Below are 6,000 nucleotides of genomic sequence, written 5' to 3' on the forward strand. Positions count from 1 at the left end.
AAAATTGAGAATCCAGAAATAGATCCTTGCACTTAGGATCAACTGATTTCAACACTGCCAAAACATTTCAATGAGGAATAAATTGTCTTTTCAATAAATGGTATTAAGACAATTGATTTCCACCTGCAAAAGAATGAATCTTTACTCCTCCCTCACACCATATATAAAAATTAACTCAAAATAGATCATAGACAAAGAGTTAAAATGATAAAACTCTGTTTTGTTTTGTTTTTTAAAACAGGGGTAACTCTGACAGTGGTTTCTTGAATATGACAGCAAAGTACAAGTAATCAAAACAAAAAAGATAAATTGAACTTCCTCAAAATTAAAAAAAAATGTTTCAAAGGACACATCAAGGAAGTGAAAAAAAGACCCTCAGAATGAAAGAAAATTTTTGCAAGTCTGATAATGGATTTGTATTTAGCATATATAAGGAACTCCAAAATTCAATAAAAAGATAACCCAATTAAAAATGGACAAAAGATCTGAGTAGACATTTCTTCACAGAATATATACAGATGGCCAACAAATACATGAAAAGATGCTCAATACCATTAGTCATCAGGGAAATGCAAATTAAAATTACAGTGAGAGAACATTTCACACCCACTAGGATAGCTATAATCAAAAAGACATAACAAAATTGTTAGTGAGGACACAGAGCAATTGGAACCCTCATACATTGCTGGAGAATATAAAATTGTGTGGCCGCTTTGGAAAACAGTCTGGTAGTTCTGCAAATGGTTAAACAATTACCACATGACCCAGCAATTCTCCTATGTATGTACCCAAGAGAAATAAAAACATATGTCTACACAAAAACTCGAACATAAATGTTCATAGCAGTACCATTAATAGCCAAAAACTGGAAATAACCTAAATGTCCATCAAGTGGTTAGAGTATAAATAAAATGTGGTATATCCATATAATGGGATATTAATTTGGCAATAACAAGTAATTAAATACTGATACATGCTACCACCTGGTCGAGCCTTGAAAATATATCCAAAGTGAAAGACGCCAGTTACAAAAGATCACCTGTCATATGATTCTGTTTATACAAAATGTCTAGAAGAGACAAATCAGAGACAAAAAGTAGATTAGTGATTGCCTAGGGCTGAGAGGAAGGGAAATAGGGCAATTAGGGAGTCACAGTTAAAAAGCACAGGATTTCTTTTTGGCCTGTTGAAAATGTTCTAAAATTGATTTTGTTATGCTTACAGAACTGTGAATGTACTAAAAAAAAAAACCCCACTGTAAACTTTAAATGGGCCAATTTTATGGTACATGAATTGAATTATTTCTCAATGACATTTAGTGCATCTAATTTGTATGTGATTTCCTACAGATCTTACTTCCTCTACTCATAGTAGAATTTAGTGCAAGAACCATATAAATTTATATCAAGCACCTGGCATATTAAGAGCTAAACAAGTTAGATCTAACTAAATATATGCAGGTCATATGACCAGAGTAGAAGTCAAAACAAGACTTTCATTTATATTTTTAAATAGAAGCCCGTGTCACATTATTTCTTTGCCACATATGGGAATCTTTTGTAATAGTTTTGCATCTGTTATCTCCTTAAAGTTTGGCCACTACTGCCCTCATCCAGGTTTTCATAACTCTATGTCTCCGTATTTCAGTAGCTTTAAATATTCTCCTGCTTCTAGCTTTTCTCCCTTAAATTGTTTTTTCTCAAATGTCTTTATGGGCAGATAATGATGAAAAAAGATAACATCGAGCAACCATGAAAACGGGGAGGAAATGAACAAATGAAACACCTAACTTATGGAACACAAAACAGCATTTAGTGCAAGCAGACATGCCATATATCCACATGATCAATAACTGGCAAAAAGCATCGGAACCCAAAGTGCTCAACAAGACAAGATTTATTATATACTTTACAAAATTAAGTTTAGCTTAGCCTAATGTCCAGGCAATGCAGACACTGGAATCTAATTTACTATTTATTGGAATACTAACTTGTTGACAGCACATTTTATGTGCCTTTACTTATTTCATCATTAAGTATAAAAGCTCAGGAAAGTAATTTGATTTTATCTCTTTTGACTTAAAACCATCTAACTTGTTTTAAAATATTCTTAGAGAAGCTAATTTATCATGCTTAGTATAACGTGCTGAATTGGTCTGAAAATAAGAAGCCAGCATAAACATCCTAACAAATTTTAACCACTTGAAATTAGACAATTAAATACCAAGATTATTGAACAAACAATAAAGCAACCTGTAAGAAACAATAACCTCATGCTTTATCAAAAACAACAAAAACAAAATACCCAAATTTGAATTCACAATGGCTTCACACATTTCTTCAGAAATAGCCTTTGAATTTAAATTTTTTCCCAAAATATTTCCTTCGCAATTTTTCCATGCCACATGATACTATCTGAATGCAAAACAAAAATGTAACTATAGAGATAGTATGACTGATTTTGTTTCTGAATAAATACAGTACTAAAATGAAGGCTGTTCCTCAAAGTTATTACAACGGGAATCTACACACTTATTCCAATGATTCTGCCACTGCCAAGGGCATTTCTTCTGAAGGAATCATCTCATTTTGTATTGGGAAAACTTTTTACAGTTGGAATTTGTTTTTATTATAAATGGTATTTCTCCTGCCTTACTGGTCTTTACATTCATAAAGATCTGCTCTTTTAAAAAATCAAATCTATTCTTAAAGGATTAACATCTACTACCACTAAAAATATTCAAAAGAACACAAAACAGGCTCAAAGTTTTGACAGAACAACATTACTGTGCCCTGGACATAACTTTCAAAGTCAATAGAGTCTATAGCCATGCTACCCTGAACGAGTCCGCTCCCGTCTGATCTCGGAAGCTAAGCAGAGTCAGGCCTGGTTAGTACTTGGATAGGAGACCACCTAGGAAGACCAGGTGCTGTAGGCATAAAAAAGTAAATAAATAAATAAAATAAGGGATCTTAAGCTGACAAGGTCCTTGCAATCTGTGAGGTCAACCAAGGGTTGCCTTGCCTAAAAAAAAAAAAAAAAAAAAAAAGCTGTAGTCAGCACTCGTTTGATTTTTAGTAGTTGTGTCCTGTTACTAGAATGCTCATCTCACAGGAGAAGGTAAGCAGGGTGGGGTCTTTCACCTCAGACTGTTTACTATGGCCTCCCTTTTACTTGCACTATTGCAAATACTGACTTTAGCAGGAGTAAGTTATACTTCATAGATATGGTAATTCTCACTCTGGTTAGAATGACTCCCCAGATAGATGCATAGGATACAAGGGAAAAAAAACCCTATTCAAGTCCATGTCATCTATGGCCACCCTTTTACTTGCACTATTGCAAATACTGACTTTAGGTCATCTGCAGTTCTCTTGGTCATGAGATACATGGGAGCATGACTAACAGACATTTCTGGGAAAATCAGGTTCTAAATCAAGCCCAGGAAAGGCTGGCTGGCCCCAGGGGTTATGCACAATCACCAGAAAGAAAGAGGGTCCCACAGCATGAGGTAAAATAATGCTTCATCCAAAGCTCATAAGGAAGACAAACTGCTCAGACCTGACGCCTCCGTGTCTTGGGAGATTTAGCCTCTGAACAGCTTTAACAATTATAATGTGATGGCAAGGAAAAACCATACTACGAACTAAGGCAGGACCTGACTATTAGGGCTTAACAAACACAGAGATGGAGAGAAGGTACCAGAAGTTGCTGGAGGCAGAGAAGGAGCTGCAATCCAGAAGCCATTGGGCAGCTCTGAAGAATATATATTGGGGAAGCTCACTGCATAAAGGAACCTTAGCCAAGCTTCACTAGGTACCAACTCCTTTCAGGAGCAAGACAGCTGACAACAAAGTATGTGACTGAATGAAAAACTCAGCGTTGGCTCTGTCACTGAGATTTCAGCAGCTACTCTATCAGAGTGACCCTCTGAGTGTACCTGTGTCTGTATGACTGCTGTGGCTCCCTAAATCATCTCTTTGCTTCTGTTCCTGCTCTTTCTGATCCATTCATTATGCATTAGGCAGAGGAGTCTTTCTAAAATGCGAAACCTGATCACTACAGCTAAGATTTCCTTTCACTCTCAGAAACTACATAGAGTAACTTACTCCTTAAACTTATGAAGTAGAGTATCCCTGTTTTGTAGATGAAAAAGCTGAGGCATAGAGAAGCAACTTGCCCAAAGTCACACAGGTAGCGAGTTGTAGAGGTGGGATTGGAACCTGGGCTGTTAACATTTTACAGTGCTTTCCATGCTTAAGCTTCCCATCCACCTTGAAGACAGTATTTAGAATCTATGACCTGATTATGAGAGCTTCCATGATCTAGTCCCTGCCTGACTCTCCAACCTCATTTCATCTCCTGTTCTCCCTCATTGTTCTTACTCTAGCCACACACACACACACTCATATATACACTCTTCCCATGTTTGTACATGTGTGTAAGTATACATTAAAACATACATATACTTATATGTGTTATTTACATAGATACTTATGTTTACATACCTATACACATCTTTATAAATTTTCATGAATGTGTGAACAGAAGAAGCTTTTTGGTGCAGTGATTAAGAACACTGATACAAAGGCCAAACTGCCTTGGTTCAAATCCTGACTCTGCCATTTAGCGGTGGGATCTCTAGCAGTTACTTCTGTATTTCTAAGTGTCCTCATCTAATAAAACGGAGAAGATGGAATTTACTTCCCAAGCTCATAGCAAGGATTAAACAAATTCATGTATATGTAGCACTTAGAATAAGTGCCTGGCAGGCAGCTAGTACTACAACACGTTAAAATTCTTTCTCAAATTTGCCTATGAACACATGTTCCTTCTGCCTGAAATATTCTTTTTAACATGGCGGCCTCCATCTATCCACCCTTCAGGATTCAGTTTGGACGTCGATTTCTTAGTTTCTCAGCAGGCCTTCTTGACGACCCTAGGTTTGATGAAGCCCGGTATGCGTGCCCAGAGCACCCTTCATTTCCTTTACAGCACCCTTGTCACTGTTGTTTATGACTGTGGTCTCTGAGACTGTAAACTCCACAAGGACACGGACTATGTTTGTTTTCAACACCGTGTTATGCACTGCACCCACAACTCTGCCTGACAACTCTGCCTGGTGCAGAGCAGGGGTTCTATAAAGTCTACGAATAGTGAATAAAGCTCCCAGAACCAAGCGCCTTAATCTGCCCATGGAGAATTAGGGTGAACATCCATAAGGAAAGAAGGCAAGAGTCTAGACCTGAAGGACACATGCATAGGAGACTGTTCTTCAGAGAGAAAGGGGGCCTTTCAGACACAACAGTACCACAAAGACAAATGTAACTTGGCCTGCCCACAGAGAGATGATAGGGTCATAGCATCATAAGTTTGAAAGCTGAAAGGAAAAAAAAAAATCCGGTAGAAGAAAATATTAAGTTTCAGTTACTTTTTCAATGGTTTATAACTAATTATTGACAAAGCCGACCTCTTAAATTTTTTTTTTTTTTTTTACTGTGCAAAATTTGTTAAAAGATCTGCTCCTCCTCCTATAAGAAATGAAAAATGAGGATTGGAAAAAATAATGGTACCTTATGCTCAGAATTTGAGAGAGGCTTCATGGTGATTATTATACCCAGTTGGGACACTTAAATGTCACTTGCAAATGGGATTTCTTGTTCTGTTGGCTGAAAGATTAATTTTCTTGGGTGATTTCCAGTGTTGGGGTAATCAGGCAGCCACAATTTAGCAGAATTAAATGTTCAGCAAAGTATAGCTCCTCCAATAAATTCTGGAGCTCCCCACAATGCCATTGCTCTATATTTAGGAGAAATATTAGGTAGAATATCATCTATGCACACAAAGTAAAGGAAGAATAGTAATGCTGTCTTAGGAAGTCAGGCAGGAGAATTCCAGAAGGGCCACTCCATGCTGCAGAAATGGTGAGCTGATATTTACAATTAAACTGCAGCAAATGAAGGTCAATTATGACATAATGTTTTCCTTTCCTTTTATCGT

The 6,000-nt window shown here is 36.9% G+C and overlaps 1 protein-coding gene and 1 pseudogene across 1 annotated transcript in view; one reads left to right on the forward strand and one right to left on the reverse strand.

Moving 5' to 3' along the window:
• Positions 1-6,000, reverse strand: part of NWD2 (NACHT and WD repeat domain containing 2) — a 140,123-nt gene that overhangs the window by 70,744 nt on the left and 63,379 nt on the right. The gene's annotated exons all lie outside the window — the stretch shown is intronic.
• LOC112485565 lies at positions 2,820-2,938 on the forward strand (annotated as a pseudogene).

Source organism: Pteropus alecto, unplaced genomic scaffold (genome assembly GCF_000325575.1).
Source record: "Pteropus alecto unplaced genomic scaffold, ASM32557v1 scaffold5, whole genome shotgun sequence".
Taxonomy (NCBI): Eukaryota; Metazoa; Chordata; class Mammalia; order Chiroptera; family Pteropodidae; genus Pteropus; species Pteropus alecto.